This window comes from Cnephaeus nilssonii, assembly GCF_951640355.1.
Source record: "Cnephaeus nilssonii genome assembly, chromosome: 6".
Classification (NCBI taxonomy): Eukaryota; Metazoa; Chordata; class Mammalia; order Chiroptera; family Vespertilionidae; genus Cnephaeus; species Cnephaeus nilssonii.
Window position 1 is genome coordinate 48,085,807 of NC_137077.1, and position 25,387 is coordinate 48,111,193.

General features: G+C 40.2%; 1 protein-coding gene and 1 long non-coding RNA gene across 4 annotated transcripts in view; one reads left to right on the forward strand and one right to left on the reverse strand.

The window, feature by feature from the left end:
* Positions 1 to 15,259, reverse strand: part of LIMA1 (LIM domain and actin binding 1) — an 89,605-nt gene extending 74,346 nt beyond the window's left edge. For 2 of the 3 annotated variants that reach the window (XM_079773723.1, XM_079773725.1), the window contains exon 1: positions 15,139 to 15,259. The gene's annotated coding sequence lies outside the window, so the exon portion shown is untranslated. Of the gene's footprint in view, positions 1 to 14,562; positions 14,580 to 15,138 lie in introns of those variants that run through there. The other variant, XM_079773724.1, reaches the window with a different exon arrangement.
* A 125-nt stretch (positions 15,260 to 15,384) lies between these two features.
* LOC307101258 overlaps positions 15,385 to 25,387 on the forward strand; it is a 29,830-nt gene continuing 19,827 nt past the window's right edge. Inside the window, exon 1 of the long non-coding RNA XR_013813652.1 lies at positions 15,385 to 15,617. This is a non-coding gene — a long non-coding RNA (uncharacterized lncRNA). The remainder of the gene's footprint in view (positions 15,618 to 25,387) is intronic.

Genomic DNA, 25,387 nt, shown 5'->3' on the forward strand with positions numbered 1-25,387 from the left:
TGAAACCCTCATATGCTGCTGATGGGAATGTAAAGTGGTGCGGTTGCTTTGGAAAATAGTTGGCATTTCCTCAAAACGTTAAATATGTAATTATCAAATAACTCAACATTTCCACTCCTAGATATATGTGGTGGTGGGGGGTGTTGTATCTTCAAGAGAAATAAAAACACATGTCCATATAAAAACTTGTACAAGGATGTTCATAAAGTATTATTTGCAATGATCCCAAAGTGGAAACATTCCAAATGTTCATCAACTGATTAGTGGATAAACAAAATATGGTCTATCCATATAAAGGTACATATGTTATTTGGCCATGAAAAGAAGTGAAATACTGCCCTAGCCAGTTTGGCTCAATGGATAGAGCATCGGCCTGCGGACTGAAGGGTCCCAGGTTTGATTCTGGCCAAGGGCACATGCCCGGGTTGCGGGCTCGATCCCCAGTGGGGGGCGTGCAGAAGACAGCCAATCGATGATTCTCTCTCGTCAATGATGTTTCTATCTCTCTCTACCTCTTCCTTCCTCTCTGAAATCAATAAAGAAATATATTTTTTAAAAAAAGAAAAGAAAAGAAGTGAAATACTGATACATGCCACAGTATTGGATGAAACTTGAAAAATTATGACATGGGTCTCTTTAAACCATTAAATTTTTAATTTTATAATTATTAGAAAAACTACCTCTTTTTAAATGTTTGTTCTGGCCACTTTGAGCAATTACTTTTTGTAGTTTTAATTCAAAAGTCAAATTAAACATAAATCACTGTGTTAGTAAAAATGTTATTAAATTGCAAAAAGGGTAAGTCCAGATATAATTGTTGGGCCTTTATAAGGTTCTTGCACAATTAAAAAAATTTAATCTTTAATTATGTTAGTGGTTTTCAAAAGAGTTTCAGCAGCCAAGGTGGAATCCACCAGCATCCCTCCTTTCTCCCCACAGCCCCACCTTCCTTCACCCTCCTCCTTTCCTTGGGGACCTCTCCTCCTCCAGAGGTCTCAACCAGCACTCCAAACCAGAGCTGTCATTTCCTTCAGTAACTTCCTTGGTCAGAGTGATTGATCAAGAGATGGGTCTGCTTATCATAAACAATAAGAAATAGAAGTCTGGCCCTAGCTGGTTTGGCCCCAGCTGGTTTGGATAGAGCATTGGCCGATGGACCGAAGGGTCCCAGGTTCCATTCTGGTCAAGGGGCACGTACCTCGCATGCAGGCTCCTCCCCGGCCTGACCCCTGGTCGGGGGCTCGTGCAGGAGGCAACCAATTGATGCGTTTCTCTCACATCTCTACTTCTCTCTGTCTTTCCCTCTCTCTTCCACTCTCTAAAAATCAATGGAAAACTATCCTCGGGTTAGAATTAAAAAAAGAAAGAAACAAAGAAAAGAAATAGGATTCTGGTCTGACAGGTGTGGCTCAGTTGGTGGAGTGGTGACACATGCACCAAGAGGTTGCCAGTTTGATAACCTGGCAGGGCACATGCCCCAGATGCGAGCTTGATCCCCAGTAGGGGGTGTGCAAGAGGCAGCTAATAGGTAATTCCCTCTCATTGATGTTTTTCTCTCTCTCCCTCTCCTTTCCTCTGTCTATAAAAAAAAAATCAATAAAAGAAATAAGAAATAGAAGTCTGCCTGCTCTTATCCACCCCTTCCCCCAAGCCCATTCTACTTCCCAAAGATAACCTCTGTCACAGTTTGGAATATAAGTTCCTAATATTGCTTATTTGTGGTAGTAGTAGTAATAATAATAATAATAATATTAATAATAATAATAAACACATATCTCTATGTGTCAGTCTCTGTTCTAAACATTCTACATATTGTATTTCATTTTATCTTCACAATAAGTCATGAGGTGGATATTATTATGACACTAATTTTACAAATGAGAAAACTCAGGCACAGAGATGCTAACACACATCATGCACAAACACACATTAAAAAATTACAATGGTCTTATGTTAATGTGCTTTATAGCCATTATTTATTTCCCCTTGGACATCTTCAAACATCAGGACATACAGATCTACTCCAACCTTTCAGGACCACTTATTATTTCACTCCAAAATAGTCTTATTTAACCAGGCCCCTGTCAATGAACATTTAGGTGGCTTTAGGTTCTTCATTATTAAGAGCAAGGCTGTAATGAACATGCCTCTGCTATTGCCTACTTGGAGATGTGCATCTATGGCATAAATTCCTAGAAGCAGCATTTGTAGTTCAAAAGGCCTATGCATTAAAATTTTAATAGACATTCCCAAACGTTTCTCCAAAAAAGTTGCTTGAGTTTATATATATTTTTGCATCAATTTGTATTTGAACCATCAGCTAAAAGAGAAAGCGATTCACTACATCCTTGTCAATATTAAGCATTATTAAACATTTTTAATTTTTTCCAATCTGCTAGATGTGGGGAAAATAATACATGATTGTTTTAGTTTTTATTCCTTTAATCATGGGGGAGGTTGAGTATATTTTCAAATGTGTATTGGCCACTCAATACATTTACTTTTCGATTATAAATTGTTTATTATCTCTACAACTTAATTACTTTTTAAAATTGCACAAGGACTTTCTGAATATCATGTGTAATTCATTGTACAATTCAAATTGCCTCTCACAGCAGCTGTCCTTTCCTGGTGTCTGATTCCTATCCAGATCTCATTAATATTCTTTCTACATAGAATTGTTGCTTGGCTATACAGATGAGATCCTCGTTTCTGTAGAGTTCCCTTTTGTAGGACATCTACCCCTTGACTGCTCATTAACATTCCCGCTAGAGCACAGTCCTCTGAGAAGTCTGACTGACATCGAATGACAATCCAGGCATTGAGATCACTGTTTGGGGTTGTGCTCCAGCTGCTACCCTCAACTCGCCAGTCTAATGCCTCTCAGTTGTGGGGGGAGGGCGGGGGAGGGTATGTGTGAAGGGAGGGTTCTCTGAATATCAGGATTATATTTAGAATGTGAATATCTCATGTGGATTCCAAACACATCTAATTTTTCTGAAAAGGGTCTTCTACATTCCAATGTAAAAACAGATTTGAGAGTTTAGTTTTGGCATGATCCCAGAGTTATTAGGCCAGAACAGGGAGGCAGATACAGATCGTAATCACCCAGATGGACTGTGTCAGAATCAAGCAAAAGTTTGGGCCACCTTAGCATAAGCCTGGGGATCAGTTATTGAGTACATGTCTTATGCAAGGTGATTCATTCCAGCTGATCTTATTCACTTAATCCTATGATACCATGAAACAAATATTATTGTTCTCATTTTACAGGAGGAGAAATCGAGGCTCAGAGGTTAAATAGATTGCTCAAGGTCACACAGCTAGTAAGAGGCAGAGCCAGCATTTGAAACAGTCTAAGAGATCCTAATGTCCATGCTCTAACAACTTACTGCTAACAACATCTTCCCAGAACCTGAGGGTAGTCTGGGCCAGTCTTATCCTCCTAAGAATCTCAAAACTAGAAATGGTGGGAGCATTATCTCAATCCATTGAGATTTTGCTTCCTGGAAACTTTGACAGTTTGGCTCAAATAAACTCACAAAAAAGACTCCAAAAAAGAAAAGGAAACTAGAAATGGTAATGCTTCATATCTAGGCCAACTCTGCCCAGGTTCCTTTCAGCTCAGGCCTACATCTCCGGCCTACCACTTACTTATTAGGTAACATTAGGAAAAAAGCCTTAGCCTCATCATCTCTAAAATGTTCTCTTAGCCCGGCCAATGTGGCTCAGTGGTTGAGCATCATGGTTCCCGGTCAGGACACATGCCCAGTTTCGGGCTCAATCCCCAGTGTGTGTGTGTGTGTGTGTGTGTGTGTGTGTGTGTGTGTGTGTGTGTATGTCGGGAGGTGTGTGCAGGAAGCAGCTGATCAATGATTCCCTCTCATCATTGATGTTTCCATCTCTCCCTCTCTTTTCCACTCTGAAATCAATACAAAATATTTTTTAAAAATAAAATGTTCTTTTAGCTCAGTGCCAAAATATGTGCTTAATAATTACAACTGTGATAATAAAAGTAGCTAACATTTATGGAACATTTACCATACGTCAGACACTGTTTTAATTGTTTTGCATATATAAAGGTATTAATCCTCACACTCAGTAACACACTCAGAATATTATGGTCCCATTTTACATATCTAGAAACTGAGATCTAGAGAGGTTAAATAAATGTTATCTCTTATTCATTTTTTAGGAGGCTGGCATGGAAACAAAATGATCTCTAGCACAGAGAATAAAGTTCTACTGTACAATGCATTTCAGGGTCAACTTATTTTTGTTAAATCTGAAATTTAAGAGACAAAATCTCTAATACTTTGAGAAACTGGTAGTGAGTACCAGGAACTCCAGATCTGCTCAAAACCCTGACACCATTTCTCTGCACCAAAACATCTAAATCTGTCAAATTATACCTTGTAAGGGCCAAATTTTAGGTGTTCTCAACACCTTTGTAAAAACTCTTAAGTTGAAAATGATATAACGATCACCTTACATGGTTTCTCTTACTTTATTCATTCACTTGAGTATCTTCTTGTGCTTTTGAAACCCAAATTAGTTTTTTACAAAAATGTGCTAATCTTTTTTGTTGTTGTCGTAAGAGAACATTTATTGGGTAAATTACAGAGGTAGAAAAAGTAATTCCTAGAAGAAATAGGTTTAGGAAACAAATTATAGAGGTAAAGGGAGGGCCCTTGGAGCTTGGGAGTGAGGAAGCTAATGGTAATGTGCCTGGGGCAGGGGAGGGGGAGAGAGCAGGGAAAGGCACCAGCAAGCTCCCGGGAGGGAGAGCACCATGGTAATCTTCATTTATCTTACTTAGATAGTTAAAAGAATAACCTCCAGTTGCAGGGTTTAAAAACTGACTTTGGTTTAAAAATTTTAGGTCATAAAGAATCATATCTTTTTTTTCCCTTTAAATTAAGAAATTACTAGATCTAATCCAAGTTTAATTCTACCTCTCTCTCTCAAATCTAATTTGTTATATATTCACTTAGTTCTCCTTCCCTTCCACCCAGTTGATAATTAACTCATTGTAAGGGCAACATAATCCAAGTGAGTAATTTTTTCGTACATAGTAAGTAAAATCTTTTTCAGAAAGCAGAAAAACAGATAATTTTGATAGTAACCCTTAAGGGGAAAAGTAGAGAAAAGCAGAGTTAATTGGAAAAAGAATGTGGAAATTTAGAGTTGACCAAGGCCACAAAAGCATAGGTTTACTCTGAACAGCCTGTTTCTCCTTTAACCTTTGTACCATTCCATACTTTATCATCAGGTGCATCAAATGTCAGTGCCCGGAACCGTGTAGTGGCTCAATAAATATGTTACACAAATAAAAAACAGTACTATGCTAGTTCTCAGTTGCCATATATCTTGACAAAGGCCCACCTACATAATTGAATAGCTGCCTATATGCTCACAGGTCTTGCCAATTACATGCATAATTAAGACAAAGTGGATAATGAAAGGAGTCTTCTTCACAATGTCAAAGCAGACGAAATATAAACAATTATTTTAAGAAGGCTGCTTCCGTTAAAGATATACCTCCTTATACAGTCCTTTGTCCTTAATAATTAAGCAAGATTTCTCCAAATACAGGGCTTCTTAGTTTCACTCCTGGCCATTTCCAGGAAGGGCCTGGCTTCCATTCTTCTTATCTGAAATTTTAGATGGTGTGTTTTTTTCAGGTCTTGCTCAATCTGAAAAGCCAACTCAGATCTATTTAACCAATCCCTTAAGCAGGAGAATTAAAACGGGTTTACTGAAAAGTGACTCTTCTCTAAGCAAGTTCTCTAATCTTTCCTTTCTGAAAAAAATCTGAGAAGCTAACACGGAACAATACTTTAATCAAGGACAAGGACAACCGAAGCTGTTCACATAAAGAATTACCAAATCACACAGCCACAGAAGTGATAAAATTCTGCTCATCTTAACTGATGCTATGGATCTTATTTCTTAATGAGTATTGGTTACAAACATATTAATGTTAGTGTTTTTAAATTAACTTTTAATGTTTACCTTCTAAAATTACATAAAATTATGGTGCTGTTTAAAAAAGCTATTGGGAGAGATTTATTGAGGGATCTTTTAGTTGGCATGGGGAATCAATTTTTTTTTGGTCTCAGGTTCTTCATCTAAAAAACAGATAATAATTCACATGACTATGAGGATTAAATTAGAGGGTAAAAGTAAAAGTATTTTGAAAGATCATAAATTGCTATTATTATTTTAAATAAAATTTTTGTTCAGTTTCAAGAAAAAATGGAATTAAAAAATAAGGTTACCCAATGAAGAGAAATAGGAAGATATTAGAACTGATTAGCTACATTGTCTGGCTCAACTAGTTGTTAACAAGAAACCCTTGTTTAAAATTGTTGTTGACAGTCCTTCCAATCAATACACTCTCCTATTTCAGGGTGTATAGTAAGTGTAATGAAAATATACTTTCCTTGAAGATTTTCTGTGGCTTCCTTATTTTTCATCTAGAGAAGGAAAGCGGAAGAAAACTTCTGGATGCTTGAAGATTCTAGTCAATTGGATTCTAGTTTTGCTATACTTGATTTTAAAAATGTAATGAGTGTTAAAAGACTAGTATTGGCCCTAGCTGGTTTGGCTCAGTGGATTGAGCGTCAGCCTATGGACTGAAGGGTCCCAGGTTTGAGTATGGTCAAGGGCTCATGCCCAGGTTGCAAGCCCGATCCCAGAAGGGGGCATGCAGGAGGCAGCCAATCAATGATTCTCTTTCATCATTGATGTTTCTATCTCTCTCCTTCTCCCTTCCCCTTTCTGAAATCAAGTAAAAAAAAATAGTATTGGCTAACAGTAATAACACTGGAAGGATACGCTGACAGGTAGTAAAACAGTGGCCTGGATCCTGGGAACACCTTGGAAAACCTGCACTCAGATGGAACTGAGCCCTGCCTATCACAATATCCAAACCTTTGTCCTGCTACCTTCAGAAGTCCTCAGAGACTGCTACCTGATTTGAACCTTCACGGGGAACTACCTCAGCTGTTGTCCATTAAAACAACAACAACAGAGCTTTGGATTGTGAACCAAAACAAGAATTGTTATAGTGAAAAGTCTATCTTCAAGCCTTATTAATTCATTCAACAAGTATTTATTGAGCACTTAACCATGTGTCAAGCAGATTTGTTAAAAATACAACCTTAAAAGTGACAGACAAGGTCTCTGCTCTCATGTACCTTCCATTCTACTGTGGAAGCAGGACAATTACATACTGTGACTAATGCTGTGAAGAAAGACAAAGAGTAACTGGAGTGGTGGTAGGGAAGGGAGGAGATGTTTTAGATAGTGGTCAGGGAAGGCCTCTTTGAGTAAACAACATTTGAGTGAAACCTGAATGATGGGGAGGAGAGAGGCAGCCAACCAGGTGAGGAGAAGAGATCGGGGAGTTTTCCAGGCAGAGGTAAAGGCCCCGAGGCAGGAAAAATATGGCTAGTGAGTGAATGAGAAGTGAGTGATCATAGAGATGAATGAAAGCTGGATTGAATAAGGATTTATAAGCAATGGTTAAGTTATTTCAAAAATATTTTTATTGATTTCAGAGAGGAAGGAAGAGGGAGAGAAAGATAGAGACATCAATGATCAGAAAGAATCATTGGTTCTTCCCCCTAATGGGGAAAGAGCCCGAAATCCAGGTATGTGCCCTCACCAGGGAATCAAACCGTGACCTCCTGGTTCATAGGTTGACATTCAACCACTGAGCAACACGAGACAGCCAGCAATGAATGGTTAAGATTTCAATTTTATTCTAAGTGTGATATTAAGCTGAACATTGTTACGTAATAATATTTGCAAGATGAGATATATTTCATGTACTGCGTATTTAATTGTTTATTATATGAATAATAGCTATGAAATGAAGAGGCAAGGTTCTCACTTAGAAGGCTTATAATCTTTTAAGGAAGCAATAATTCATAAATAGTGACAGCATTAAGGTAAAAAAAAAAAAAGTAAACATAAAGTGCTAAGTGAAGACTAAGCAGGAAGCCACTGATTCAACTAAGAGAAATTAGAAAAGCCTTTTTTTCTTTAAATTGGCATTTTATTTGAGCTCTTAAGGAAAAGGATTTTAGCAGGAGTTGGGGGAGGAGCATAAGGCTGTTGGAACTGCATGAGCAAAGGCACAGAGGCAGGAAAAGACTGGGTGGGTCCAGGAAACCACGAATCATTGTGTAACTACAGTGCCAGGTGGGTAGGTAGTGATGTGGGAGATAAGTTGGGAAAAATAGGCTGCCAGGGCATGGGAGTGGGGGTCTTGAGTGGCATGCAGAGAAACTTACTTACTTGACTTGGGCACTGGTTCCCCTTAAGTGTGTGAATTAATCTCTTGAGGTACTTCCATCCCCCAGATATATTGATTTGTAGATTTCTGTAGGACCTGGGAATCTAGCTCTTTAACCAACACCCCAGGTGATTCTTGAGGAAACCATACTTTGAAAATGTAGTTGAGGAAACCATACTTTGAAAATCAGTGTTCTATTTTTTTTTAATGACTGAAAAAGCAAAACTGAAGCCAACTCTAAAGATGCTCAGCAACTTTAGTAAAAAAGGGGAATCTGAATTAGAAGACATGAAAGAGGCATTGAGGCATTATCACTGTGGGGGTAGAATAAACCAATGTTAGTGATTAAATGTGGGAGGAGAAAAGGACTGAAGTGTTCAAGACAATTCAAGCTTTTTCCTTAGGGAAACTAGGTGGATGCAGGTGCCTGGTATATAAGGATCACCCACATGGTCTACCAGGTAGTTGGAAATATGGATCTGAAGCTCAGAGATATGCAAAGGCACTAAACATACTGGTTTGGTATTCCAAAGTAAAAAAGAAAAATTAAAAAATCCTATATAATCCTATATAATAAAAGCATAATATGCAAATTGTCCCCTTGACCAGGAGTTCGTCTGGGAGTTTGATCAGGGGGTGGGGCCGGCCGGGGAAAGGGAGGGAGGCCCCGGCCAGCAGCTGGCAGCCGCTAGGGACCCTACCAGTGCACAGATTTCCTGCACTGGGCCTCTAGTTAAATATAAAAAGTAAAATTATAAAAATTAGAAGCAAATTGAAGTGAATACTTAATCCACCTCTGGATGACAAAAGACTTTTAAGCATGAAAGCAAGAAAAAAATCCCAACGAAAAAGATCTATAGATAAATAATAATAAATCATGTATAAAATTAAAAGACAATTATCTAGTTAAACAAAAGAATTGATATTCTTAAAATGAAGAGCTTATACACATATCACAAAGAAAAACACTAAAAATAATTTCCCTACAAAATAGTGAAAGTTGTTAAATAACTTGGCATGGCAACCTAAACCTTTTATCATAATATAAAACTTGCTTTACATTCTCTAGAGATGATGGTGCTTTGTGGCATGGATCAGCAGGGCTTTTCAGACTTACTTTAACAAGTTGCCAAGTGTCAATCTATGCAACTTCTATTGTCCAGTGGGCGCAAACCATTAAGTTGCCACCAGGCTCCATTAAGCCTTGTTACCCCTGTGAAAACTGCCTTTGCTGTACCCAGTCTTTCCTCAGGTTCTGTATATTTAAAATGGATGAAGATTAGGAATGGGAGATAAAATAATTTCAGAATATACAGTGAGCAAGGATCAAAAGTCATCCAGGTTGTACGGACTTTGGGATCAAGAGCCCAACCTTCTCACTTTACAGATGAAGCTCAGAGAGGATGAATGATTTACTCAGGATAACCTAAGTGGTTAGTTTCCAACACCAAGTTGGGAATCCTGACTCTTAAGCCAGCCAGTACCCTTTCTGTTTGTAGTGCTGCTTCAGCCATCACAAGCTCTGGCTTCTCATAGCAATGGGCATTTAAAACACCACAATTTACACTTCTTGTACACTTTCTATTTGTCATTCCACTTACTCAATTTGGCTTAATACAAACCTATACTCTCTCCCCCAAATAAATGAATGAACCCCAGACAGGAAAACAACATAATTATAATGTTAAGGCCCAAATAAAAATGGGAATGAATTAAACAAATTACAATTCACAGAAGAAGAAATTGAAATGAATGTATGAAGAGTGTTCACTCTCACTAATAAAGAAATACAAATTAAATAACTCTTGCTTATCAAATTAGTAAAGATTAAAAAATAATATTCAATGTTATGAAGAATGCAATATGATGGGCACTCACAATCACTGCAGGTGAGAATGTTAATTAGCCTAGTCTTCATGAAAAGCAATTTGGCAGGAGGTTTAGTATTTTTAAATTTTCATGCCATTTGACACAGTAATTCAACTTCTGGGAATCTAACCTAAGGAAATAATAAGTGATTTGTACAAAGATTTACGCATAAACTTATTCTAAAATTTTTTCACTTATTAATAATGTAACAATCAAAACACCCAAGTGCACAGTTAAATTATGCAACATCAATGCAATATGGTATTAAACATCCACTAAAATTGTTTTCAAATGATTTTCATGCCATAAAAAACTATGACATAATGTAAATAAAAAAGCAGATACAAAACTGTATCTACTGTAATAGTATGAACCCAATTAGCTGTGTGTTTGTGAGTGTGTGTATGTTTGTGCATCAAAGAAAAAAAAAAGACTGAAAGGAAATACATCAGATTATAGTTCTCTCTGGAACAGATAAAATATTTTATCTTCTTTATAATTAATTTGTCCCAGGTTTTTTATAATTAGTATATGTACTTTTTATTTTCTAAATGTGAATGTATAGTTGTATTTGTGAAAATAAAACAAGAATTATATATATATTATATTGTTAACGTGTGTTTTTAAAATATATTTTTGTTGATTTCAGAGAGGAAGGGAGAGGGAGTAAGAGATAGAAACATCAATGAAGAGAGAGAATCATTGACCAGCTGCCTCCTGCACGCCCCCCTCTGGGGATCAAGCCTGCAACCCTGATCGGGAATTGAACCGTGACCTCCTGGTTCACAGGTCCACGCTCAACCACTGAGCCACACCAGCTGGGCTTAATGCGTGTGTTTTTTTAAAGATAAATTTGCAAGTCACTCAGATGGAGGTGTTAAAGCAGATCAAATTGCACAGGGAAAGAGTATAATGAGAATAAGATTCTGGACAGGGCCATGGCAAACACCCACATTTAAGGGGCAAAAAGACTGTGAGTTAAAGAAAGACCAAGGGAGGAAGTGGTTCGAATAGAAGATGGAGAACCAGGTAGAGTCACATCAAGAAAGCCAAATGAAAGGAAGAACCAGAAAAGTTGTCCTCTTGGTCAAATGTTGCCACTTGGTAAGGAGGACGGTGACAGGGCCATTAGAGAGAAATCACTGGGACCACGTATAGGCAGACAGATTTCCTCTAGTACTGGAGATGGAAGCTAAATCTGAGCAAGTGTTACCTGTTCAGTAAAACTGACTACGAGGAAAAGAACCCCTGGGCCATTTGCTTGATTTCAATTTATGGAAGAAAAAAAAAATTGTAGAAAGCTAAAGCCAAGTAAAAGCATATCTGGGTTACTGATCTATAGGTAATGAAACAAAAATTGGCAATACTTTGGCATGCAAGAGAAAACATGTTTGAGAGATTGTAAGATTTTTAAATAGTAAGCTCTGTTATAAGATAAATAAGAGAAAAACAGCTCCACACTTGTTATCAGAAGTACAAAAAAAGTTGCATTTTTTTCTAAATATGAAAGTTCTTAGTGTCAGAGTAGCATTGTTAAGAAATTCTTTGAAAGAAAATAAAAATAATTAAATTTTCATGGTATCATGTTAACTTCTTATAACTGGACATGTGAAGTCTCTAGAAACGTTTTCAAGTTTAAAAAAATCATTTGACATGCTGAATAATGAATTGCTTTTGGGTCAAACCTTGTCCTTTTTATGAGAAGAGGTCTTCATTAGCACAGTAACTTGACTGAGGCTCAAGGACTTTGCATCCAGCCACAGAATAAACATATCAGTATGGTCCTACCAAGAGCACCATTTACCATAGAATCTCAATTCTGCAATCATTAAGTAGAAACTACTCAATTTACAACCACTCATTTGTTACTAAAGAACTTTGAGAGTCTGTGTTAAGTGATTTAACGTCACCTAGAGATTACTGTACACAATCCAAAATAAAGTACTTTAACTTCTTATAAAAAAAATACAGTGAAAGACCAGAGCAACCTTAAAAAAAAACAACAAAAAAAACCAACAGTCTTTTCTTATGGAAATTCCTGACTTCAGAACCAAGTTACCCACCTTTCTATCTGCAGGAGTACAATTCCAATCTAAATGAAGATCATCTACTTCTGAGTGTATGGAATTAAGAATGCCTGAAAACTAGTTTCATGGTCAATATAAATAATGACAAATTCTCCCAATCTTGGTTAGGAGGCCTTTTATGGCAAACTTGTCCAATGATCTCCCATACTCTCAACTTTCTTTTTTGTCTGTGTGTCTTTGAAGAACTTCTGTACTTGAAAACATTGTAAGAAAACAATGTAATCATTGTAGGTACCCAAATTACATGCAAATATACATTTCTAAAAATTCCTGGTGGAGACCACTTTCCTAGAGTGTAAATAGAAAGAAAAGAGGTAAACAATGTCAAAGAAATGTGTTCAACAAGTGTCATGGCTCAAATTACCAAATGAAACAACCACCATCTGTATTATTAACGCACAATCCTACTTAAAAAATGAAAAACATAGTCACAGAGAAGGGACCATGTCATGTTCATCCTCTGTAGACTAAGGCACTGGCGCACAGTAGGCAATTTTTAAAAAGCCTACAGCTATATGACGAGCACTCAAGACTGCTACAGACTTCAGATAATCAAGACTCTACAAAGAATCTTCAAACACTTCTGACTCTTTCCTTCTCCACCCATCTATCCACCCTATCCCTGCTGCCAAAGAGAAAAGAAAGAGAAAGACATTTTGAGGACAGCTTAGCAAGGAAAAAGTATCTCTATTACCAAGGTATGCTGTTAATAGAATTGCTTTCACTTCTGAAGCTTTCTTTTCTTATAATTATTAGAAGGTTGAAATCTGGCCCACCTTTAACCAGAGTCTAGAACAAAGTTTGAATGTACCAAGTTAAACAAAGTTACACAATGGAGCAATTTTTACAAAATAGCGCTGCTTTACTGATGTTGCCAATACTCTATTCTCTTCCCAGTAGCTCTACAGTTCAGGAACTACCTGATAACAACACTTCCAGGCTCATGAGAGAACAGTGAAAATAGCTCCACCAACTATTTACTGAACTGCTACAGTGCCAGCAACAGGACATAAGCCCATCTTGAAAAGGCCATAATGGTGACAGAATGCAAGGTAAGAAATATGAGTGATACAAATTCATGAACTGAAGAGAACCCTATTACTCAAAGGTTTTTACTATTGTGGTTGTTTACTTTTTTGTTTTGTTTTTAAGGGAAACTAAAAGGCAGAATTAAAACAAACAAACATTATTCTCCGCGCTCCCACAGCACTCTGGGCTGATCTATAGTACAGCATCGACCTCACCAGCACTGTAAATTATAGCCACTGATCTGCCTAACCCATTTGATTTTAAGCTCTTTTACAGTTGGCCATTTGGAACTTTGAATCCACAGTAGAACTGACAAAACAAGAGGCACTTAGTAAATGTATGGTAAAAAAAAAAATGTTTTTAAAGTAATTACATTTGCCATGTTATGTGTTTTTCTATTGATGCAAAACAAGGAAATATATATGCATGCACAGCTTTCTTTATTTTTTTCCTTTAAAACCTTCTCCCCCTGCTGAAACCGGTTTGGCTCAGTGGATAGCGCATCGGCCTGCGGACTCAAGGGTCCCAGGTTCGATTCCGGTCAAGGGCATGTGCCTTGGTTGCGGGCACATCCCCAGTGGGGGGTGTACAAGAGGCAGCTGATCGATGTTTCTCTCTCATCGATGTTTCTAACTCTCTATCCCTCTGTCTTCCTCTCTGTAAAAAATCAATAAAATATATTAAAACAAAACAAAACAAAAAACCTTCTCCCCTGCTAACTCTGCAACTTCTTGAAGGTATACTTAAAACGTGATCATCCTTCATCCAGGCTATAACTCCACAGGAACTTAGAAATGCTTGTTAAGGATCATCTTCTTTTGTGTATACATCAAACCTCAAAAGAAAGTGTTATTTCACAGTTCCTAAAACTGTGAATTTATTATTTGTGAATAGTATTAGTAATTATGCAGATAAAAAGTATTCTATTTAACCACTGAAATCAAGAGCAAAAGAAAGACTCTTTCATTCAAAAGAAGACACCCCGACCCCCTACAGAGGCATCGTCTTAAAGGCTGATAACTCTCTAAGTACCTTGACTAAAAGAGTCAAGTTGATAGGACCATCTGGATTAGGTAGGCTTTTGAAAGCTGGAATTAAGTGGAAGACAATAGTAGTTCAAATATCTCTCACCAGGATCAGCTAAACTCAGTTGTTGTAAGCGCCAGAAGGAGGCAAGGACAAGCGCCAGATGGTTCGCTCCTAGCACCTACAACTTCAAGTTTAGTAGGTGTCGTCAGGGTGTCCAGTTACCTTATATTGACACCTACGTACGTTAGTGACAGGTGCCAGCAATATAGACGCGATAGCCATTCGGGGATGATACATCCGGCTGCAAGGACTGCGATGGTCTCAACACACCTCAAAAGGATGTAAGTGTCTTCAACAGAGTTTAACTGGCAGAATGGAAGGGCAGAAAAGTCAAAGAGGGAGGGATGGCTGAAAATAAAGAGGGGGGAAAGAGCAGTTGAATATCATAATAGTATTTCCTTGGGATATTCCTTTTAATATAGAGGAACTGCCACCTCCTTCCACCACATCAAAAAATACACAGTTAGAAAGGAGTGTTCCCGATTTAAGAAGAGGGAGTTCCTATCAGCTTCCTCCCTCAGGCAGCAAAGGCTCAGCCCTCTATAATTACTTCCAACCCCAGAGCAGTACCCAAAAGTGAAGAAAGAGCAGAGAATCAGCGGCTCCTCCACTCCTTCTTTCGAGGGGAAGGGGGTTCACTCCCCCTGTGCTCCCCGCGCCCCTGACTGAAACCGCGGGAGAAAGACGGTGCGGGGGAAAGCCGAGGTCCGCGCACCTTCCTTTTCGGCTGTGGAGGATGCGGAGAGAGAAGGCCCTTACCTGGCTCAAGGCGGTCTTTTCTCTGCACCGGTACCAGCGCTGCCCCGGATCGCAGGCGCTCTGCCTCGCGCACCTGTCGCGACCTAGCAGCAGCAGCAGCACCTACAGCTCCCGCGGCCCCGCCCCGGGCCGGCTCAGAGCCCCGCCCCGAGCCCCGCCCCCGCCGCGGGAGCGCGCACGTCAGCCCGCCTCCCTCGCGGCCTCGGGGCGAGCGTGCGCGCCGCCCGCTGCGTGCCCTGCCCTCGCGGCTGCTCGCGCTGCTCCGCCGCGCGCGTGAGAGGCGGGGCTGCTTAGCCCTGGGCCGAGTCTCCTCGCTGAGGAATCCACAGTATCTTCACTGCCTTGGGCTTTGTGCATCTCTGTTTGACCTTAATGAACTCTGACTCGGTTACTGCAATTTGCCTCAGGAGCGCCTGGGAGGTTTGTCCTAGGCTCTCAACTGTAGGCCAGTCCCCGCCCAGGTTCCTGGTGATTTCGGGGTAAGTTCTTGGCCGGGCGGGTATTTTAGAGGAGGCCGTGTGCTGCAGTGGAAAGAGCTATAAATTAATGCTGCCTCGACCGCTTGGCGTTCCTCAGGTCGCTTCACCCCACTAGAGCAGAATGTCCCCTTTTAAATGAAGGGGTTGGGCAAGGGCAGATCTCCAGGCTCCCCAGCAGCGCCAGCCTTTCGCACAGTTCTTAGAAAGAGGCTGTGTGAAAGGTTTTGAGAACTTTAAGCAGGCTAGCACTTGGTCCTCCTGTCCCCCAAACCCTTGCCCCAGTTTCCTGGGACTGGAGCGTGCCCTTTCCTTTTCTTGCACCCCAAGTGTAGTCAGGTTTCAGACTACAAGTTTTCTGAAGCGTTTTGGAATTCATGTAGTACTGTTAAGAGGCTTGTGGTGGGAGACACCTGTATTTACATTCCTTAAAGCAATTTAAAAAATTTTTAAAAGAGAAATGTCCTATAATAGCAGATGATGGATAGACCACTCAGTTGTTCCCTCTTCCTTCAAGTATCCAGCCTAGACTGGTTTCCTGGATAGGTATGAAGCATCAAGACTCTAGCAAAACTGGCAGTCAGAACGGGAATGTAAAAGAGTGTGCAATCCTATATAATAAAAGGCTAATATGCAAATAGACTGAATGGCAGAACCACTGGAACAACTGAACAACCAATCACTATGACATGCACTGACCACCAGGGGGCATGCGTAGAACATGGTGGGTGTTGGCTTCGGTGGGATGGTGGAGCAGGTGAGCGGGGGCACCAGACCAAGGCGGGGCACCTGTCACTGTCATCGGGGCCAGACTCTGGTGGTTACTGAAAATTCTTTGCTCCCGCATGCCGCGGTCCTGCCTGGCGCTTGCACCTGCTACCGGCGCTTGGTGCTGGTCCCAATCTCTCGGCGCCATCAGCGGGTGCGAGTGGCGGCTGTGGCCCTGATCACCTCTGAGGGCTTCTCCACCTCCCCCTGCTCCTGAGAGGTGATCATGGCAGCAGCTGCAGCTCACACCCGCTGAAGGCAGGAAGCGATTGGGGCTGGTGCCATCTGGCGTGAGAGCCGCAGCAGTGGGAGTGGGGCTGCCGGCAGACTGGGGACTGGGGACCGGGGACCATGGTGGGAGGGGCCGGGTGGGGGTGCGGAGGATGGGCCCAGACCCGCCCGTGTGCCCACCAAGGCCCACAGTTTCTTTCGATGTGCACGAATTCATGCACTGGGCCCCTGGGCCCCCGGTATCAATATAAGATGGTAGTCCAGAAAATGAATTCCCTTGCATGTGGAGTTACCTCTGTATATGCCCCACCCCTTGCAAGTTAAAACACACGCGCGTGCACAAGAACACACACACACAGTCACACACACACACACACACACACACACACACAAGCACAAGCCAATTATGGCCCTTATTCACCAAGAAACCTAACCTGTGTCAGAGTTTTGGACTTAGATTTGAATCTTGACTTAGCCACTTACTAACTCAGGCAAATTACTTGCTCTCCCAAAGCCTCCCTTACTGTACACACAGTTGACTTTTACCAGTTTGCAAGGCTGATTGCTAAATTTTCATGGATTTTATGAGCCAGGTATTAAGCATAACCACTATTAAAAATCAAATTTATAAATTTACAGTAAAATATGTGAAGAACAAGTAAACATTCAAAACTCATCATTTTTTTTAAACTTCATTTTACTAATAACTCTGCTCTCGAGGTTATCTGTCTGTATGAAGGAAATACTGTGTAATATATGTATCTCTTCCCAACTCTGTGTCCAGAGCTGTCACATTTGTAGCATGAAATTGGCTATAAAAGGAGTGTTTTTAGAATGGTACAAAAGGCTTAAATAAAAGAATGGATGTAAGAATTGTTGTTGTTTTTTTAAAATATATTTTATTGATTTTTTACAGAGAGGAAGAGAGAGGGATAGAGAGTTAGAAACATCGATCAGCTGCCTCTTGCACACCCCCTACTGGGGATGTGCCCACAACCAAGGTACATGCCCTTGACCGGAATTGAACCTGGGACCCTTGAATCCACAGTCCGATGCTCTATCCACTGAGCCAAACCGGTTTCGGCAAGAATTGTTTGATAGTTCAGCATTTAGGAGTAACAGCAGAAAAGCATGTCCATTGGTCCATGGAATAGAAGTCATATTTAGTAACCTGAGATGGTACTAATAAAACTAGTAGGCAAATTTCTGCCAATAAATAAATAAATTAGGGAACATGATTTTTTAAAAAGACTTTATCATAATTCAAGATTTGTCAGATGCATCAACTAATGACTCAATTTCTTTTTTAAATATGGAAAGCTCCACGAATTTGCATGTCATCCTTGCGCAGGGCCATGCTAATAATCTTCTCTGTATCGTTCCAGTTTTACTATATGTGCTGCTGAAGTAAGCACCTAATGACTCAATTGCCAATTTGTTGTATAAATTAAATAAAGACACTGATACTATCATAAAAGTTTTCAATACTCTTTATAGTTTAGTAAAACACAGTAGTCTTTGATCGTGAGGGGGCATAGAGTTAAAAGAGAAAAATGAAGTGGATATAGGCAGTTGTTTACATGCATGATACAGTGCGATAAGGAAGAACAGCAAAATATATTGCAAAATAAATTATGTGAAGCTATTTAAGAATATCATAGAAGAGAATGACAGTTATGTGCTATCATTGATTAGGGATCTACAATTAAAGAAAAGCACTTTGTAATGAATCTTCAATATGCAATTGAGTCAGTTTCTCTACTGGTAATGATATTTGTTACTTCAAAAGAATTGGTATCAGCTACAACAGAGTATATTTCTAATTCAGTATTGTCTGCTTTAAATGATTGGGCCTTTGATAATGAATAATTGAAAGTGAAATTAATTGCATTTTTGTTGTAATAGTGTTCCTACAGTAGTGGGAAGGAAGTCTAGAGTAGTTACAAATTTGTTAGAAAATTTTCCTAAAGTCATCACTTGGCACTGTTTAAATCATTTATTGCAATTCAGTACCTAAAGTAAAATAAGTCAATTGTTTAAAAATATTCTGGATAAAATTTATTTTATTTATCACCAACCCAACAAAAATAAAATTAAACTAGAAACTGTAGCAAAAAAATTGAAATTGAAATTATTAAAACTGCTCAAGTACAATGCTTGAGATGGGCAACATGTCGTTTATGAACTGCCACTGCTCTATATCAGTCATATCCTTCATAAAATATGCATTTTTCTCTTTTGTTAAATTCTGGTTTGACAAAGGAATTAGCTAACATTGATTTCTTGCAAAACAATTTTTTTTGAAGAATTTTCATTATTTTCTTTTTTAATAAAATTTTTTAAGTTGACATAATTTCAATTGTATTGCAGTCAAGATGAACTAACATAAAGTAAAAAATTTAATCAAATGCACCATAAAAGCTTTGGAAAGTTTTAAATTGGTAGTAGAAAGCATGAATCTCATATTAAAGATTTAAGTCAGGTAAGTTTAAAGACATTCCATTTTAATAAAAATAAATGTGAAGCTCTGCACAAGAATTTATAATAATAAAAGCGTAATATGCTAATTAGACTGGTCAGCCAAACGACCTTCCAGATGTCATTCCAGACGTCCTTCCAGAGGACCTTCTGGATGAAGCCACGGCTGTGGGGGCTGAGGCAGAGGTGGTTAGGGGCGATCAGGCAGGTAGGCAAGCAGTTAGGGGTGATCAGGCAGGCAGGCAGAAGCGGTTAGGGCCGATCAGGCAGGCAGGTGAGCAGTTAGGGGTGATCAGGCAGGCAGGCAGAGGCAATTAGGGGTGATCAGGCAGGCAGTCGAGCAGTTAGGGGCAATCAGGAAGGCAGGCGAGTGGTTGGGGGTGATCAGGCAGGCAGGCAGAGGTAATTAGGGGTGATCAGGCAGGCAGTCGAGCAGTTAGGGGCAAAATCAGGCAGGCAGGCAAATGGTTAGGGGCGATCAGGCAGGGCAGGCAGAGTAGTTAGGGGCGATCAGGCAGGCAGGCAGAGGCAGTTAGGGGCAATCAGGCAGGCAGGCAAGTGGTTAGGGGTGATCAGGCAGACAGGCAGAGGGATTAGGGGCAATCAGGCAGGCAGGCAGGCAGGCGAGCAGTTAGGAGCCAGATGTCCCAGATTGCGAGAGGAATGTCTGACTGCCGATTTAGGCCAAATTGGGCCTAAACTGGCAGTTGGACATCCCCCGACGAGTCCCAGATTGTGAGAGGGTGCAGGCCGGGCTGAGGACCTTCCCCTTCACAAATTATGTGCACCAGGCCTCTAGTATGTTAATAAAAAGTAATGAATTTAGCCCTAGCTGGTTTGGCTCAGTGGATAGAATGTTGGCCTGCGGACTGAAGGGTCCAGGTTCGATTCCGATCAAGGGCACATGCCCAGGTTGCGGGCTCCATCCCCAGTAGGGGCGTGCAGGAGGCAGCCAGTCAATGATTCTCATCATTGATGTTTCTATCTCTCCCTCTTTCTTTCTCTCTGAAATCAATAAAAATGTATTTTAAAAAAGTAATGAATTTATGTCTTTTATTAGAAACAAAGCATTTTTAATTATTTTGATTTATTAGAACCATCTCCTTGGCCTTATGAAGAAATAATTTCACTATGGATAGATGGTGGGGAGAAATTGCATCATTTAACTGAAATCTTAAAACATGAAATTAATGTGAATGATATTCAGGATTTTGTAGATATTAATGTAAGATCAAACAATGTTACAATCCCAAAAACTATACAAAAAACTAAAAAGATAGCACTTTGCAGTCAGTACTGCTAAAGCTCAAAGAAGTTTTATTTTGCTCAGTCAACATGGCTCAGTGGTTGAGCATCGACCTATGAACCAGAGGTCACGGTTCAATTCCTGGTCAGGACATATGCCCGGGTTGTGAGCTCAATCCCTAGTGGGGGACGTGCAGGAGGCAGCTGATCAATGATTGTCTCTCATCATTGATGTTTCTATCTCTCTACGTCTCCCTTCCTCTTTAAAATCAATAAAATTATTTTTAAAGTTTTATTTTAATGAATTTATATGAGGTGAGAAATTGTAGTTTAATAGTAGATCATGTATCAAACATAATGACAAGAAGTTTGTTGGAAAATAGCAGATTAAGGTAATCAAATGATAGTTATACCATTATCTTCTGCTTTTCTTCTGTGTTGGATCCTTTGTTTTTTACTTCTGTTTTCTAAACATTGGCACTACTGACATTAACTCTTTATTCTTCACTATGAGGCACTATCCATATTTATATGCATAACTATTTTTAAATGCTCTAAAGTATTTCATTGATACATATGCCACTACTGGTGGACATTCAGATTATTTCCATTACTTTTACTGTCATAAACAATGTTAAAAGGATATCCTTATACTTATATTCTAGAGTTTCTAGGAATATACCTTCAGCTTACCTTGCCACCCACAGTGTGAGATCTCATTTCTCTACATCCTTGCCAAAAATTGGTATTATCAGACTTAAATCTTTGCCAGTTTGATGGGTACCTATATATATAAAAGGCTAAGCAACCATCCAACCAGTAGCTATGACATGCAATGACCACCAGGGGGCAGACGGTCCGACCGGCAGTTATGATGCACACTGACCATCATGGGGTAGACGTTCAATGCAGGAACTGCCAAGCTGCAGTGATTTGGCAGCGGTGGTTCTTGGGTGATGCACCCCGGAACCAGAGAGAAGGGAGCCCGATTCAGGGGTGCGTCACCCGAGAACCGCCCTCTTGCAATCTGGGACCCCTCGGGGGATGTCAGAGAGCTGGTTTCAGCCTGATGCCTGCAGGCCAGGCTGAGGGATCCCACCTGCTGGAGGGACCCCACTCACTCCGCAGATACCCTTCGAGCTGTGGCGCCACCCCAGGTGTGGCCAGCCAGGGAGGGACCCTGGGAAGTTGGATCCAGGGCATGTCCAGCCCATCTCACTCAGTCCCACCCCGATGGCCATCTTCTAATTAATTTCCTTTCAATGTGTACGAATCCATGCACTGGGGCACTAGTGGAATAATAAGATCATTGGTTAATTTGTATTTGTCTAGTTCAGTGATAGGCAACCTTTTGAGCTTGGTGTGTCAAACTTCGCCAAAAAACTGAGCATAACTCGGGTAGTGTGTCACTTTGAGGAAAAAAAATTATTTTGCAAATGTTTCATCCTCGGCATGTGGCCGCTTCAGCGGCCGCGTGTCATCAGAAATGGCTACGCGTGTCAGTGCTGACACGCGTGTCATAGGTTCGCCATCACTGGTCTAGTTGATGAGAATAAACTATTCTTATTGGCCATTTGGGTTATTTTTCTGTGTGTGTGTGAACTGCTTATTTAAATCCCTTGTTCATTTTCTTACTAGCTCATTTACTATAGTTATTTTTCTATTGTCCCTCCTGGCACTTGTTCATTGGTATACATATTTTCCATTACATAAATAAAAATGTTAGCTTGTTTCTCTTAAGTTCATTCATACTTCTTCTAAGTAAAAGTCATTCATTTACTTTTCATTCAATAAATTTTTATTGAGTGCCTACTATATTCCAGGTACAGTGCTAAGCACCTGGAGATTCATTGGAGAACAAGACAGTGATTCAGTAGGGCAGATAAGTCAGTAGACTACTTTAGATAAGTACTGTGTTAGGGGAAAATACAGGATGCTATGCTAGCCTTTAGAAGGGATACTTAACTCAGACTTGGAAATCAGTATTCTTCCTAGAGGAATTAATGTCTAAACTGAATGGAAAATAGGAATTGGCAAGGCAGGAGGTTTTGTGTGTTTGGTTGGTTTATTGGAAGGAATGGATAGATGGGGTAGGATCAACAAGGGAGAACAGATCATTTCTTTAAAAATGTGGGGAAATTCAGTATAACTTAAGCCTAGGGTACAGGAAGTCATTAATGAAGCTGGAAAGGTATGCAGTGGCAAGATTGTAGAAGGCATTGGAAGACATGTTAAAGAGTTTGAACTTTTTTGTAGGAGAACTGGGGAGCCATTACACATTGTGCCTTAACGTATGACTACCTACCTCAGAATCACCTAGGAGTCTTGTTAAAAATACCCATTCCTATATTTTACTCCAGATCTACTGAGTCAAAATCACTAGGTTAAAAGTTCCCAAATCTGTTTTTTGGTGTGTGTTTTTTTTCCTTCACAACACTGCCAAGTCAATTCTTACACATTACTACAGTATAGTAAAGTATTCAAGGTCAGGAATGACACTATCAGATGTGTATTCTAGAGAGGTAACTTTGGTTGGAATGTGAAGAATCGTTTGAAAGGTGGTAAAACTGGAGGCTAGGAGACCCGTTAGGTGGCTGTTGGAATAATCTAGGTGAAAGATATTGATGGTCTTCCTAGGACAAGAGAAACAAAGGAAAAAATAAACAAATAGGACTACATCAAACTAAAGAGCTTCTGCACATCAAAAGAACCACCAACAAAATGAAAAGGAAACCCACAGTATGAGAGAACATATATGCCAATGATACATCTGATAAGCAATTAATTCCAAAATACACAAAGAACTCATAAAACTCAACACCAGGAAGACAATCCAATTAAAAAGTCCAAATTAAACCCTTCTCCAAAGAGGACACACAGATGGCCAATAGACATGAAAAAATGCTCAACATCAGTAATCATTGGAGAGCTGCAAATTAAAACTATAATTGAGGTATCACCACATATCTGCCAGAATGGCTATCATCAATAAATCAACAAACAACAAGTGCTGGTGAGGATGTAGAGAAAAGGGAACCCTTAGTACACTGCTGGTGGGAATGCAGACTGGTGAAGCCACTGTAGAAAACAGTGTGGAGTTTCCTAAAAAAATTAAATATGGAACTGCTGTTTGACCCAGCAATCCCATTTCTGGGAATATATCCTAAGAATTCCAAAACACCAATCAGAAAGAATATATGCAGCCCTGTGTTCACAGCAGCATTATTTACAATAGCTAAGATCTGGAAGCAACCCAAGTACCCATCAGTAGAAGAATGGATTAAAAAGCTATGGTACATTTACTTCATGGAATACTATGGAGCTGTAAAAAAGAAGGAGCTCTTACCCTTTGAGACAGCATGGAGGGACCTGGAGAGTATTATGCTAAGCAAAATAAGCCAGTTAGAGAAAGACAGATATCACATGATTTCACTTATAGGTGGAATCTAATGAACAAAAGAAACTTATAAACAGAGATTCCAAAATGGCAGTGGAGTAAAAGGTAGCTCACTGCCACTCTCCCAGGACCAAACTGGAAATACAACTAAAACACAGAAAAACCACCCTGAAAAATCAACTGAAGACTAGCTGGAGAGAACCCTGATAACCGAGGATGGAAAGTGGAGACCACATAGAGAGTAGTAGGAAGTATGGAGGTACAAAAGGGCTGACCAGGTTCCCACAGACGGCAGCCAGAGTTCTGGAGGGATAGCTCAGCTGTGGGGGATTCCCACTGAGAACTCTGGGGTCTTAAACCCCAAGCTGGGCCCCACAGCCCAAAGAACCAGAACTTAGAAAGGTGCCCACATAGCCAAAACCGGTTTGGCTCAGTGGATAGAGCGTCGGTCTGCGGACTGAAGGGTTCCGGGTTCGATTCCGGTTGCGGGCACATCCCCCGTAGTGGGTGTGCAGGAGGCAGCTGGTCGATGTTTCTCTCTCATCGATGTTTCTAGCTCTCTATCCCTCTCCCTTCCTCTCTGTAAAAAATCAATAAAATATATTTAAAAAAAAAAAGAAAGAAAGAAAGGTGCCCACATAACATCTGGCTGTGAAAATCAGCAAGGTAGCTATATGCCAGGGAGAGATGGCTGGAAAAGCAGGCACCCTTTTAAAGGGCCAATGCACAAAACTTTGTGTGCAGCCACTCACCTTGGGCTCCAGCAGAGGGAGGGCAGAGTCGACTGGAGCTGTGTGAGCAGAAGCCAAGATTGCAGGTGCTGGGGTTGGAGCTTGGAAGCTAGCTGCCCTGGTTTCCTGTACTGAGTCATTCCCTCATGCTTCAGAGGAAATCTTTCTCCAGCAGATGTTTGCTATCCAGATGGCTTTTGCCTGGGGGGAAGGCAGTTGTCCCACCCTGTTGGAAGACATTTTACCCCACCTTTTAGTCAATAGCCTGAGGCTAATCAAGTCTGAGTGTCAATGAGACTGCAGGCAGAGAGCTCTGGAAGCTTTGAGTCTTTGCCTGATGTAATCCCAGGCCTTGAGCTAGGAAAAGCAGACCCTCGTGCATATCTTGGTCCTTTCTAAAGGCACTCAGCCCTAGCAGAGGGAGCCACACGCTGTGGATTGCTGATAGCTCCAAACAGGGTATGCAGGGCCAGTCACAAACAGCATCTGACATTGTCTTGCACTAGAGATTAGGAGTCATAACAGATCTACCTAATACACAGACACAAATCCAAACAGGCAACCAAAATGGGGAGACAAAAAAGCCCCAAATGAAAGAATAAGAGAATTCTCCACAAGAAGAGCTAAGTGAAATGGAGATAAGAAATTTATGAGACATAGAGTTCAGAATAATGATGGCAAAGATGCTCAATAGCATGAGAAAAGATATTGTAACTGAAGAATGACATAGCACTAATAAAGAACACAGTGGAAGGAACACACAGCAAATTAGGGGAAGCTGAGGATTGGGTCAGTAAATTGAAAGACAGGGTAGAAAACTACAATCAGAGAACCAAAAGAAAAAATAAATAGGAGGACAGCTTAAGGAAGCTGTAGGACAACATGAAACAAAACAATATTCACATAATAGGTGTGCCAGGCCC